The sequence below is a fragment of the Oryctolagus cuniculus genome, chromosome 10 (genome assembly GCF_964237555.1).
Source record: "Oryctolagus cuniculus chromosome 10, mOryCun1.1, whole genome shotgun sequence".
NCBI classification, from domain to species: Eukaryota; Metazoa; Chordata; class Mammalia; order Lagomorpha; family Leporidae; genus Oryctolagus; species Oryctolagus cuniculus.
This window is the reverse complement of record NC_091441.1, coordinates 111,854,457-111,869,084: the sequence shown is the minus strand read 5'-3', so window position 1 is coordinate 111,869,084 and position 14,628 is coordinate 111,854,457. Positions and strand designations below refer to the sequence as shown.

General features: G+C 47.0%; 1 long non-coding RNA gene across 1 annotated transcript in view; it reads right to left on the bottom strand.

The window, feature by feature from the left end:
- Positions 1-14,628, bottom strand: part of LOC138844135 (uncharacterized) — a 23,541-nt gene extending 8,913 nt beyond the window's left edge. The window contains exon 1 of the long non-coding RNA XR_011379643.1: positions 14,496-14,628. This is a non-coding gene — a long non-coding RNA (uncharacterized lncRNA). The remainder of the gene's footprint in view (positions 1-14,495) is intronic.

Genomic DNA, 14,628 nt, shown 5'->3' with positions numbered 1-14,628 from the left:
TAATTATCCACGTTCCCTTGGAAGATCTTATAAATCACAAAATTATTGGCACATGTACCAAAGTTTATATGATCATATGATAAGGTAGCAAACAGTACTGAATCTGAGAGACTGCTGCCACATTTTCAGTGTTGGTTTAACCACAGGATTTATGAGAGAGCTCTCTTTAGAAAAATAGAACATAGCAAATTAGATCATCAAGACGCCTAGAAATGCTGGGTAAAATGGAAATGTCTTTTAAAGGACTTTCAATAAAATAAATCCTCAGAGCCAAAAATGAATAATAAGTTGAAGCAAGAAAGCTAAGTGGATATTGGTGCCTTTGGGTGTCATGAGGCAGTTTAGCAATCACACAGGGCAGGATTTGAGTCTTCGGGCTTGCAAGAGGTGGAAAATTAGAAATGAGATCTAAACAAAAAGGCCAGACCCAGGACTGTGCCCTGAGTAACAGCCGGGATAGAAAAAGGGAGCAAAGGAAAGCATCAAAGAGGCTTATAGGACATTTCCTGGTACTTAAGTGGAAAATAAGTCTCTAGTAATTGATGTGAGTCAATCGTCATGATAGTTTGGAGTTCAAATGTGAGCAACACCCAACCAAGAAAGTAATATAAAATATACACTTCCAAATATACCTGCAGCAGTTGTTTACAATTTAACAGTTTTAAAACCGGAGTTATTTTAAGCTCAGCTTTTTAGCAAGTGCTATGGTTCCAATGGGCTATGGCTCCTGAATCCATATAGTTCGTTAACTTCCAGAGTCCTAAGTTGATGGTACTGAGAGGGGAGAAATTAATCCAGTTATGGTGTTGAGAAAGTGAGGCCTACTGGGAAGTCCTTAGAACATGGAGGGTGTGCCCTTGGAAGTCCTGGGAGGGTTGGTTATAAAAGGCTGAGTTAGGCCCACTCTCTCTCTACCTCCTGGCTTGCTCTGTGTTCCTTCTGCACACGCTCCACTACTGCCAGCCTCTAACCTCACCAGATGGCTGAACCAATGGGGCCTACCCTAGTGGGATAGTGAACCTCAAAACTGTGAACCAAAATAAACTTTCTTCCTTCACACATAGCTTATCTTGGGCATTTTGTTATAGTGAGGAAAATGTGACTAGTCCAGCAAGTAAACTCTGAGACAGGATATAAAGCAGAAAACTTATCAGGGAGCATTACTGGGATTAACGTCATTAGAGAGGAAGAAAGCAGTTTTAGCAGTGGGAGTAGTTAGCTGTGTTGAGTCACAGCAAAGACTTCAGACGCAGTCAGACTTGGATGGCCTTTCAAAATTGCCCGAACTTGAAGTGAGAGGCCTGGCCTTTCCACCCCCTGCAAAAGCCCAGCACACTAAGGGAAACATGGGCCTGGGTGAGATAGCTCACCCAGGCACCGAGCGAGAAGGGGGCCCTGGCAAAGGTTTTGAATTGAAGAGACAGAGCTCAGAATCCAAAGGGACTGAGGCAGAATAGCTCACAACTTGGAATCCTAATCCTGGAAGGGTGAAACCTTCACAGAGAATTCTGTGTGTGTGTGATGGGTCCCCTAGGATATTCAGCTGAGTACCAATTGGCATATGTACATGAGGAAATGCACCCAAGGTCAGAGAGAGAGTAGATGGAAGATTCCCTCTCTCTCTCTCCCTCTCTTTCTCTCTCTCTCTTCCCCTCTCTCTCTCTCCCTCTCCCCATCACTCTCTGTGTAACTCTGACTTGCAAATAAATAAATTAAAAAACAGTAACTGCAGAACATGCATAGAATTAAAATAGAATTTATAACAGATATTTGCAAATCCTCATGTATTTGAGGACTAAATAAACAGTGAGTTAATGGTGAAATTCAAAAGCCTTCCTTTACAAGCCGATGCCTTCCCTTCTCCTCCTTCCCCTCCCCCCTTCTTTTTCTTTATTTACCCGCACTCTCGAGACCCTCCAAGTCCAGCGTTCTGTAGAAGTGGTGAAAGCAGGCATCTTCCTCATCCTCATGATCTTAGGGGGCACATAATCCTCCACTATTGAATATCATGCTAGCTAGAAAATTTTTATGGATTTTTTTATCAGATGGAGGACCTCTTATTCCAAATTCACTGTGTTTCTAAATTCCTAAATCAGGGGAGAATGTTGAGGTTTTTTAAAAAGATGCATTTAATTCTTTTTTTAAAAAAGATTTATTTTATTTATTTGAAAGACAGAGTTACAGAGAGAGGTAGAGATAGAGAAGTCTTCCACCCGCTGCTTCACTCCCCAGATGGCCACAATGACCGGAGCTGTGCCAATCAAAGCCAGGAGCCAGGAGCCTCCTCCAGGTCTCCCATGCAGGCACAGGGGCCCAAGGACTTGGGCCATCTTTTATTGCTATCCCAGGCCATAGCAGAGACTGGATCAGAAGAGGAGCAGCCAGGACTAGAACCAACGCCCATATGGAATGCTGGTGCTTCAGGCCAGGGCTTTAACCCGCTTCGCCACAGCGCCAGCCCCTATTTAATTCTTTGAAAGACAGAATTACAGAGAGGCAGAAGAAGGGAGAAAGAGATTTTCCATCTGCTGGTTCACTTCCCAGATGGCTGCAGTGCCTGGAGCTGGTGGGCCAATCAGAAGCCAGGAGCTTCTTCCGGGTCTCCCATGTGGGTGCAAGGGCCCAAGAACTTGGGCCATCTCCCACTGCTTCCCCAGGTGCATTAGCTGGGAGCTGGATTGGAAGTGGAGCAGCTGGGACTCTAACTGGCGCCCTTAGGAATGCTGGCACTGCAGGAGTGGTTTTACCTGCTATACCAGAGTGCCAGCCCCGAGAATGTTGAATTTTATCAAAACCTTATTCTAGGCGCCAGCATTGTGGTGTAATGGGTTAAGTTGCCACTTATAACACCATCATCTTTTGATCCAGTTCCCTATTAATGAGCCTGGGAAAGCAGAAGGAGATGGCCTGAGTGCTGGGACCCCTGCATCCTGGTTTCTGCCTGGCCCAGCCCTGGCTGCTGTGGCCAGGTGAGGCATGACCAGCAGACTCTGTCTTTTAAATAAAATTTAAAATGTCTAAAAACAAGCTTATTCTACATCTATTGCAATGGTTATGAGTTTTTGTTTCTAGTTTGTTAATATGGTGAATCATGCAGTTCAGTTTTCAAGTACAAAGCCAAACCTGCATCCTCTGAAGAAACTCCACTTGGTCATGACATGTTCTCTTTTTAAATATATTTTTGGACTTTATTTGCTGCAATCTCAGGATTTTTACATCTACGTTTATGAGGGCTACTGGTCTGTACTTTATTGTAATGTCTGGCTTGGGGATCAGGGTGTTGCCAGCATCATAGAACAAGTTGGGAATAATGTCCTCGCGTTCAGTCTTCTGCGAGAGTTGATCTGTAGCGTTAGAATTATTTCTTCCTTAACTATTTGGCAAAATTCACCAGTGAAGCCAAGTGGGCTTAGAGTTTTCTTTATGGGAGGTGTTTAAACTACAAACTTATTTTACAGGATTATTCAGGTTATTTATTTCCTCTAAAGTGAACTTTGATAGTCTGTCTTTCAGGGAACTGGCCGTTTTCTCTGTCAAAGTTATTGGCACAATGTTGTTTATAAGACCACCCTATTTCCCCCTTCTTTGGCATAGATGCACAGTGAAGCCACCTCTTTTTATCCTGATATTGACATTTCATGTGTTTTCTCCTTTTTTTCCCTGCTCAGTCTTGCTAGAGGCTTATCAATTTTACTGATTTTTCTAAAATACATTTTTGGCTTCTTTGATTCTACTTTTCTGTTTTGTATTTTAGAGATTCTATTCTGATCTTCATTAATCCACTTTTTGCTTATTTTGGTTTTGTTAATTTCTTTTTTTTAACTTTTATTTAATAAATATAAATTTCCAAAGTACAGCTTTTGGATTACAGTGGCCTTTTCCCTCCCATAACTTCCCTGCCACCTGCAACCCTCCCATCTTCTGCTCCCTCTCCCATTCCTTTCACATCAAGAATTATTTTCAATTATCTTTACCTACAGAAGATCAATTTAGTATATATTAAGTAAAGATTTCAACAGTTTGCACTCACACAGAAACACAAAGTATAAAGTATTATTTGAGTACTAGTTATACCATTGATTCACATAGTACAACACATTAAGGACAGAGATCCTACATGGGGAGAAAGTACACAGTGACTCCTATTGTTGATTTGGTTTTGTTAATTTCTTAAACTTTCCTCTTTTCTTTCTTTGTTTTCCTCTCTCTCTCTCTTTTTAAATATTTATTTATTTATTTATTTGAAAGGCATAGTTACAGAGAGATAGAAGAGACAGAGATTTTCCATCGGCTAGTTCACTCCCTGAATGGCTACAACACACAAGGCTGGGCCAGGCTAAAGCCAGGAGCCAGGAGCCAGGAACCAGGAGCTTCTTGCAGTTCTGCCATGTGGGTCCAGGGGCCCAAAGACTTGGGCCATCCTCCGCTGCTTTCCCAGGCCATAGCAGAGAGCTGGATTGGAAGTGGAGCAGTGGAGACTTGAATTGGTGCCCGCGTGGGATTCTGGCTCTGCAAGCCGTAGCTTAACCATCTGTGCCAAAATGGTGGCCCCAAACTTTCTTCTTTTCTAACATGGGCATTTAGTGCTGTAATTTCCAACTATTGTTTTAACAATTTTCCATAATTTTCCATGTTTTCATTTTGAGTCAGTTCAAAACACTAATAGGCACTTTTTTTTTTTTTTTTTTTGGTAAAGATTCATTTATTTATTTGAAAGTCAGAGTTACACAAAGAGAGAAGGAGAGACAGGTCTTCTATCTGCTGGTTCAGTCTCCAGATGGCTGCAACAGCCAGAGCTGCACCAATCCAAAGCCAGGAGCCAGGAGCTTCTTCCGGGTCTTCCATGCAGGTAAAGGGGCCAGAGGACTTGAACCATCTTCTACTGCTTTTCCAGGCCAGAACAGAGAGCAGGACTGGAAGTGGAGCAGCCGGGATTCAAACTGGAGCCCATATGGAATGCCAGCACTGCAGGTGGCAGCTTTACCCGGTAAAAGCCACAGCGCCGGTACATGTTAAACTTTTTTTTTTTTTTTTTTTTTTTTTTTTAAGACAGGCAGAGTGGACAGTGAGAGAGAGAGACAGAGAGAGAAAGGTCCTCCCTTTTGCCGTTGGTTCACCCCGGTGTGCCGGCACCGCGGCTCGGTAGGCTAGTCCTCCGCCTTGCGGCGCCAGCACACCGGGTTCTAGTCCCGGTCGGGGCGCCGGATTCTGTCCTGGTTGCCCCTCTTCCAAGCCAGCTCTCTGCTGTGGCCCGGGAGTGCAGTGGAGGATGGCCCAAGTGCCTGGGCCCTGCACCCCATGGGAGATCGGGAGAAGCTCCTGGCTCCTGCCTTCGGATCAGCGCGGTGCGCCGGCCGCAGCGTGCCAGCAGTGGCGGCCGTTGGAGGGTGAACCAATGGCAAAAGGGAGGACCTTTCTCTCTGTCTCTCTCACTGTCCACTCTGCCTGTCAAAGAAGAAAGAAAAAGAAAAGAAACTGTTTTCCATAATGATTGTGCTATTTGCATTGCTGTCAATAATGTTTGAGAGTTCTAGTTCCACTACATATTTGCTAGCATGTAGTATGGAATATTAAATTTCATTATTTTATAGGGATGTAAGAGTATTTCATTGTGGTTTTAATTTGTATTACCCTAATCAATGATATTGAACATTGCTTTTCAAGTGCTCATTTACCATCTGAATATCTTCTTTGATGAAGTGTCCTTTCAGATCTTTATCTATTATTTTATTGGGTTGTTTGCTTCCTTAGTCTTGAGTCTTCATGCTTTTGGATATAAATCCTTTATCAGGTATATTCTTTATAAATGTTTTTTCCCAGTTTGTGGCTTGTTTTCAAATTTTGCTAATAGCACTTTCAAAAGGCAGATGTTTTCATTTCGTTGGGACTCATTTTTCTCAATCTGGTCGTTTACAGATCATACTTCTGGTAACAAAGTTATGAAATCTTTAACTCAAAATCACAAAAATTTCTCTTATTTCAGAACTTTTATAGTTTTAGGTTTTGCACTTAGGTTTGCTATTTGTTATGGACTAATTTATATATACTGTGAGATACAGGGCAAAGATATAGTTTTGGCCTAGGGACATTCAATTATTTGAATAAAATTTATTGGAAAAACTATCATTTATACACTGAGTGCCTTTGAACATTTGTCAAAAATCAGTTCTCCATATATGTTTCTGGATCTATTTCTGGATTCTCTATTCTCTTCCACTGATCTATTTTTTCCCTATTATTTTACCCAAAGCACATGGTCTTGTTACTCTAGTTTTATGCAAGTCCTGGAGTCTTGGTTCTTTAATTTGTTTTCGATATTCAAAGTTCTTCACATTTGATAGAGACAAATTTTCAATTTCTACAAGACACACAGAGACAAATGTTGGGATTTTTAATGATATGAGTTGAATCTATAGCTCAATTTGTGGAGCATCAACAAATTAATCGTCTTGCTTACTCTAACCCATAAGCAAGATAGATTTCCATTTATTTAGTTATTTTTTTAATTTCATCACTATTTTGTAGTTTTTAATATGCAGGATTTTTAATTTTTATCATATTAATTCCTAAGTATGTCCTAGTCAGTGCTATTATAAATGATACAATTATTTAAATTTTCATTTTGGATTGTTTATTATTATAAAAAAAGAAAAAACCTTGATTTTCTTATAGAAAAAAAACCTGATTCTTTTTCATTTTTTAAAGATTTATTTATTTATTTGAAGGGCAGAGTTACAGAGTGGCAGAGGCAGAGAGAGAGGTCTTACATCCACTGGTTCACTCCCAAGTTGGCCAAGGGCCATCTTCTACTGCCTTCCCAGGACATCAGCAAAGAGCTGGATCAGAAGCAGAACAGCTGGGATTCAAACTAGCGCCCGTATGGGATGTTGGCGCCACAGGCCACAGTGCCAGCCCCCCAGAGTGTATTCTTAGCGCCTTTCCTGAAGACCAGCTGACTGCAGTAGCCTGGGTTTACTTCCAGGCTCTCTGTTAAGAGACTTTTCCATCTTCTGCTATTTTCTTGGTGCTTGTTAGTGTCTCTTTCAGTTTGAAGAACTCCCTTTTGCCGGTCCTGGGGGAGAACTTTTGTTTGGGAATGTCTTTTATCTCTCTTGCATATATAAACTACAGCCTTGCTGAGTACAGTATTCTTTTTTATATTTTGACAGGCAGAGTGGACAGTGAGAGAGAGATACAGAGAGAAAGGTCTTCCTTTGCCATTGGTTCACCCTCCAATGGCCACTGCGGCCGGCGCACCGCGCTGATCCGAAGGCAGGACCCAGGTGCTTCTCCTGGTCTCCCATGGGGTGCAGGGCCCAAGCACTTGGGCCATCCTCCACTGCACTCCCGGGCCACAGCAGAGAGCTGGCTTGGAAGAGGGGCAACTGGGATAGAATCCGGCTCCCCGACCGTGACTAGAACCCGGTGTGCCAGCGCCGCAAGGCGGAGGATTAGCCTAGTGAGCCGCGGCACTGGCGGGTACAGTATTCTTGGTTGACAGATTTTATCCCTTCAGTGCTGGGAAAGTCTCATCCCGGTCCCTCCTGACCTGTAAGCTTCCTGCTGGGAAGTCTGAGACCTGCAAACTGAGACACCTTTATGTTTCACCTGTTTCTTTTCTCTTGCAGCTTGGAGAATCTCCTCTTGAACGTTAGAAAGCTTGACTATAATGTCTTTGGGTAGAATTGGTTGCATTGAAACCTAACTGGTGGGGGACTGGGGCTGTGGCGCAGTGGGTTAGTCCTCCACCTGCAGTGCTGGCATCCCATATGGGCACCGGTTCATATCCCAGCTGCTTCTCTTCCAATCCAGTTCTCTGCTATGGCCTGAGAAAGCAGAAGATGACCGTGTGGGAGACCCGGAGGCAGATCCTGGCTCCTGGCTTCGGATTGGGTCAGTTCTGGCCGTTGTGGCCATTCGGGGAGTGAACCAATGGATGGAAGACCTTTCTCTCTATGTCTCCCTCTCACTGTCTGTAGCTCTACCTCTCAAACAAATAAATAAAATCTTAAAAAAAAAAAAAAAAAGAAAAAAGAAAGAAATCTAACTGGTGACCTCTGACCTTCCCATACCTGGCTGTTTGCATCTTTCTCTCGGTTTGGGAGGTTTTCTGTTATCCCCTGAATATTCTTTCTACCCCTTTGGCCCTCTCAAGTCCCTCTTTGTTATGGGTTGAGTAGGATTTGTCTCCCCAAAACTCAAGCAAGATGTTTAAAAAACTCTGATGCCTCAATGTTAACTGTTGATGGATTAAAGGTGCAACTTGAAGCGGCGCTGTGGCATAGCAGGTAAAGCCGCCACCTGCAGCACTGGCATCCCACATGGGTGCCGGTTTGGGTCAAGTCCTGGCTGCTCCACTTCTGATTGAGTTTCCTGAGAAAGCAGCAGAAGATGGCCCAAGTGCTTGAACCCCTGTACCCATGTGGGAGACCCAGAAGAAGCTCCTGGCTTCAACCTAGCCCAGTCCTGATTGTAACCATCTGGGGAGTGAACCAGTGGATGGAAGATCTTTCTCTCTCTCTTTCTCTCTCTCCCTCCCCTTCCCCCCCCCACCTATACCTTTCCTTCTCTGTAACGCTTTCAAATAAATAATTTTTTTAAAAAAAATGATAGAGACTTGATCTAATAGTTCTGGGTAGGACCTGGGGCTGGTGGGAGTGTTTAGGTCATTGAGGACATGGTTCCCACAAACATGATCATTATGTGAATCCGAGTCTTGCCTAACTTCTCCCTCTGTCTCCCTCTGTATCTTTCTGTCTCTGTCTCTCTGTCTCTGTCTCTCTCTCTCTCTCTCTCTCTCTCTCCTTCCTACTTCATCATGTGATCATACCTCTGCACCTGTCATGACCAGCCTCCACAGATGTCAGACCATGGACCACCTGATCCTGAACTGAAAGCAGAAATAAACGTTTTCTTTCCCAAGCAGCTCCTCTTGTGTGTTAGTTACAGTAGTGAAAAACCGAATAATGCACTCCTGAACCCAAATAGCTTGGACATTTCCTCTTTTAGTGTTGCATTGAGATTCTTGTAAATCTTCTTCATTCCTCCTTATTCTTTTGTTTCTTTCTTTTCCCTCTGCCTGAGCATTTTCAAATTGCCTGTCCTGGAGCTCACTAATTCTTCCCTTTGACCTATTCTTCTGTTGATGCCTTTTATCACATTTTAATCTTTCCATAAAGTACTTAAAATTGTTTATTTATTTGAAAGGCAGAACCACAGAAAGAGAGGGAGAGACAGAGGGGAAAAAAAAAGAGGGAGAGATCTTCCATCCTCTGGTTCACTCCCCAGATGGCTGCAACAGCTAGCTCTGGGCCAGGAGAAAGCCGGGAGTCAGGCCCCCCATGCTGGTCTCCCACATAGGTGGCAGGGGCGTAAGTGCTTGGCCATCTTCTACTGCTTTCTTGGATGCAGAACATTATGGGATGCCAGTGTCACAAGCAGTGGCTTAACCCACTGTGCCACAACACCAGCCACTGCTTAATGTGCTTTTCAACTCAAGGATTCTTTTCTGTTTTTTAAAAAATTACTTCCATTTATCTGTTTTGTTTCTCTGTTAGAGTAATGGAGAGTTCCTCTGGGTTTTCCTGAACCTCACTGAATTTTCATAAAACACAATTTTAAATTCTGCACCCAAGAATTTGCACATGTCAGTTGCTGTCTAATTGTTCCTCAGGCTTATTTTGTTCGTGAGGTGAACGCATGGCCCCCCAAAAGTTCCTGATGCTTGTTGGTGCATGGCATCATGTGTGCACTGAAGGATGAGGAGTTTTTTCCGTTTTTTAATGTGGCTTCATTTGCACCTGCTTTCCAGAGAGTCCAAGCAGTCTACTTATTTTCTTTGAGCCTCTATACTATTTTGGTTATTGCCCTAAGTGAAGGTTGGCCTTAAATCAACTGTTAGTGTGTTGTTGCCATTTCACCACTAGAGGGCGCGCGGACCCCACATTTGTCCCAGGTCCAAGGGCTGAGGAGAGAGGACTTTGTACTTCATCTGGGGCTGAGTTCCACTATGGCAGGCCAGGCACTAAGCTCAAAGGAAAAATCCGAGTTGAATTTACCACCCTATTTCCCAGTGGCTGGTGTCTTGCTTCACCGTCTGCCAGAGGGTGGGGTGGAGCCCCTTGGCCACTTGGCTAAGGGGGCTCCAAAGGCTCAGGCCAGAGGTACTGGCTGGGGGCAGGGGCGGGAGGCCCTGATGGTGCTGAACTTCACGGTGGCATACCCAGACCTGGGATTCAGATCTAAGGTGTGTTTTTTTGTTTGTTTTTGTTTTTGTTTTGTTTATTTGAAGGGCAGAGTTACAGAGAGGCCAATGCAGAGAGAGAGAGAGAGAGAGAGAGAGAGCTTCCATCTGCTGATTCACTCTCCAAATGGCCACAACAGCTGGAGCTGAGCTGATCCAAAGCCAGGAGTCAGGAGCTTTTTCCCAGTCTCCCTCGAAGGTGCAAGGGCCCAATGATTTGGGCCGTCTTCCACTGCTTTCCCAGCCCATAGCAGAGAGCTGGATCGGAAGTGGAGCAGCTGGGACTCAAACTGGTGCCCATATGGGATGCTGGCTAAGATCTTAAATCCTTCTCGGTTTCTCAGATCCGTGGCATGGAGCTGAACTGTTAGGAGCTGGGTGCTATGGCAACCATTTGCTTCCTGCCATTTCAAACTGTCTTTTCTTAGTATGACACTTGGCACAGTGGTCTCTCACCTGGCTTCCTCAGCTCTTGTGAAGGTGGCTTGTGCGTGGATACCTGCTCAACTGATGTCTCCGGGAAGACGATCACTGGAGTATCTCACTCATCCACCATCTTGCCCCCCACTCAGTCACATTTTAATTGAGTTACAAAAAAACCGGTAGAGTGGGGTTTTAAATATATTTTTTTGAGAGGCAAAGAGACAGAGAGCAGGAGGGAGGAAGAAGGAAGGGAGGAAGAGACAGCACGCCTGTCTACTAATTCGCTCCCCAGATGCCCACAACAGGTTCCACCAAGGCCTGAGTTCTGCAGTGAGGAGCTAGAGAGTCAATCCAGGTCTCCCATGCCAGTGGAAGGGACTCAACTATTTGAGCCATCAGCATTGCAGGATCTGCATTAGCAGGAGCCACAGCTAAGGGGTGGGACGCAGGGCTCCTATTGGCATCTTAGCCACTAATAACCCCTAGAGTGGGGTTGATATCTATAGAAACATAACCTTTCCATTCAGAAAGACATTTCAGGCTTTTGTAAGGCAAGTTGTTTTTTTTTTTTTTAGATTTTTTTTAAATTTTTGATATTTACTTATTTATGTATTTGAAAGGCAGAGTTACAGAGAGACAAGGAGAGACAGAGAGATCTTCCATCCACTGGTTCACCCCCCAAATGACCACAACAGCTGGGGCTGAGCCAGGCAGGAGCCAGGAGCTTCTTCTGGGTCTCCCACATGGGTGGCAGGGGCTCAGGCACTTGGGCCATCTTCTACTGCCTTCCCAGGCCATTAGCAGGGCCATTCTTATATTTCAGAATCTACCCACGGGTGCTCTGAGACCCAGAAGGTGCTGTTTCCTGGTTCTCCTGCTACGTGGGTCGGTGGTGCTTCTCAGTCTCCTTTCTTGGGTCCTCCTCTCCCTCTTTTTTTCAGCACTTACATGACTGATGCACTTCGGTATTTGTTTTCTCTCTACTTGCATTAGAGCCAAGCTCCCTGAGAACAGGGGCTTTGCCTCTTCACCTGGGTCCCTGGAGCCTAGAGCCACGCGGCTGGCACACAGCAAGTACTCAGCTAACAGCTGCTGAGTGGAGGAATGAACAGAAGCTGGGATTGGTGAAAGCCAGGAGAACACACAGAAATAAACAGACTCATGCGCAGCAAACATTCAGCCACCACCTGGTGGGAGTGTGAATCCAGCTTTGTTCTAGGTCCTGGGTATACATAAGGGCCATTCACACATGACCTTTGCCCTCTTGGAGCCTGGTTCCAGTTTTAGCCATGTACAGAGGTGTCCACTGCGGAAGTCCAAACCCAAGAGATTGAGGGATCCACTGAAGACCAGCCTTCCGTTTTCTCTGACGTACACCTGTCTACCCAGAGTGATGGACAACTGCAGTAACCACCTCTTCAGGGAGAGCGGGCGCCCCTCTCCCCCACTTCCCCATGACCTTGCAGCTTCCAGTTGATCGCTGTGTCATACCAGCAGTTCATCTCTGGGGCAAGAGATAACAACCACAGTAGGCAGACTGACAAGGGAGTGATGTGTAAGCCATGTTCTTAGTGAGAACTGCCCTAAGCTGAGATTCGGACTTGCCAGCCTGGTAAGACTACCCCCTGTGAAAATCAGCTGAAACGCACGTGAGAGCCAAGGTCGGGGAGGAGCTTCTACCTGCAGCTCCAGCATCCTATGGGGTCTGGTTGGAGCAGCAGGCGCTCCACTTCTGACCCAGCGCCCTGCTCTGTGTCTGAGAAAGCAAAGCATGCGATGGCCCAAGGACTCGGGCCCCCGCACCCGCGTAGGAGACTCAGAGGAAGCTCCTGGCTTCTGGCTTCAGCCTGGTCCAGCCCTGGTGTTGCTGCTGTAGGAGTTGGAGTCTTCTGTCCTCTGGCTGCTTGCTTGCCTGCTATGCTCCCCTGGAATTTATGACCTGGGATTTATGGCCCAATGATGCTTCCCGCCAGTGCCTCCCCGTGCCATCTCCTTTGCGTGGCCTTCCCGCCACATAATATATATAGTCTCTTTTTTTTTTTTTTTTTTTTGACAGGCAGAGTGGACAGCGAGAGAGAGAGAGTCAGAGAGAAAGGTCTTCCTTTGCTGTTGGTTCACCCTCCAATGGCCGCCGCAGCTGGGGCGCTTTGGCTGGGGCACCGCGCTGATCCGATGGCAGGAGCCAGGTACTTATCCTGGTCTCCCATGGGGTGCAGGGCCCAAGTACTTGGGCCATCCTCCACTGCACTCCCTGGCCATAGCAGAGAGCTGGCCTGGAAGAGGGGCAACCGGGACAGAATCCGGCGCCCCGACCGGGACTAGAACCCAGTGTGCCGGCTCCGAAAGGCGGAGGATTAACCTAGTGAGCGCCGGCCATATATAGTCTTTACGTTTAAATGAACCAATGAACATGTTAGGTCCCAATACCTTGCCGCACAGAGAATAAGAAGGTAACCTATGTAGGAGATGACCTGCACCCTTGAAAGTGTGAGACTATAAAAACCTCTCTTATGCAAACGAGAGGGCCTTTTGCCTGTGCACTGCTAAATGGCTATGTGCGGGTAGGAGGTCCCAGCCGGCTGGTAACAAATAAACCTGCTTTTGCATCCGCGAGTGTGCCTTGCGCATTGTTTGGGAAATTCGAACACAGCACTGCCATTTGGGGGAGTGAACCAATAGATGGAAGATCTTAAAACAGAAACCCAGAGAGGAAGCAACAAGCTTGCCGAGGCCCTGGGCCCGGTCCTTGGGGCGCGCATCCTCCCCACCTGAAAGGCATCAGCCCCCGCCGCCCAGCACGAGGACCACCCCGGGATCTCTGTGCTCGCCTGCGTCCGCGGGCAAAGCAGGAGACCATAGAGCTGCGGCTTCCTAGAGAGCCGGGGGTGCGGGGTGGGGGGCGCGGCGAGGCGCCGCCGGAAGTCGCAGGATCTGCGGCTCGGCCATTCTTTGGGGCCTGGCGCGTCCGGTCCCGGGGTCATCTCCCAGTGGCCTGGCGCCGAGGCGGCGGTACCCAAGGGTGGAGCTGCGGCTGGAGCCCCCGGTGAGCGGGGTGGGCCCGGGGGCGGGTGGGCTGCGCCGAGGGCGGCCGGGGGCGCGGGCCTGAGCTCGCTCGCCCGGGGCCGCCCCTTGCCCGGCAGCCGGGGACAGCTGGCCGCCGCGGCCCGCGCTGGGGAGGCCCGGGGACAGCTCCCTGCGCGCGTGGGGGACTGGGCAGTGTCCGTGGCCTCGCCGCCGGGACTTGCCGGGAGCAGCGGCCCTCCGAGCGCGGGGGACCGCGATCTTTTAAGGGCCGGACTGGCTGTCGTCTTTTAATTTTGTAATACGATAGCCTTCGGAAAGCGAAGCTGCCACTCCCCCGTTGCGTCAGGGAACACGTCCGGACACTAAGTACTAAAACATCAACTCAGTGTGAGTGCGGTCCTTTGCAAAATAATAATGATGATGATGCCATTGCCAGCCCGTCGCTGTACAGTTACTAGCCTTCACCCTTTGCAGCTTGCCGGATTAAAGCTGTGTCGTGGACACAGGCGCTCTTTGGGTTTTTCTGCCCCTCCTTGGAGTTATTTTGGACCCTGGGAAGTGGAATCCCCGCACCCCGAATTCGCTTCCCAGCCTAAGGAGCTGGGAGGCCCGGAGTGGATCCCAGAGCTCGTGTAACTTCTGCCTCACAGACGTTTTCTGAGAAGCGAGCAGAAAGTGTGTTCAAGGGTTTATTGTTTTTAGCTGTCAAGTGTAGAGTTCTGACCATTGACTGCAGAAAAATACTTAAAATCCTCCCCCCCCCCCCGCCAAAAGAAAAAAAAAAAAAGATGACTGACTGACTTACCTGAAAGGCAGGGTGAGAGGTTTTTCATCCACAGGTTCACTTTCCAAATGCAGCAACAGCCAGGGGTGGGCTGCGCCAAAGCTGGGAGCCTGGAACCTGGCTGGGGTCTCCCTTGTGGGTGGCAGGGCCCAGG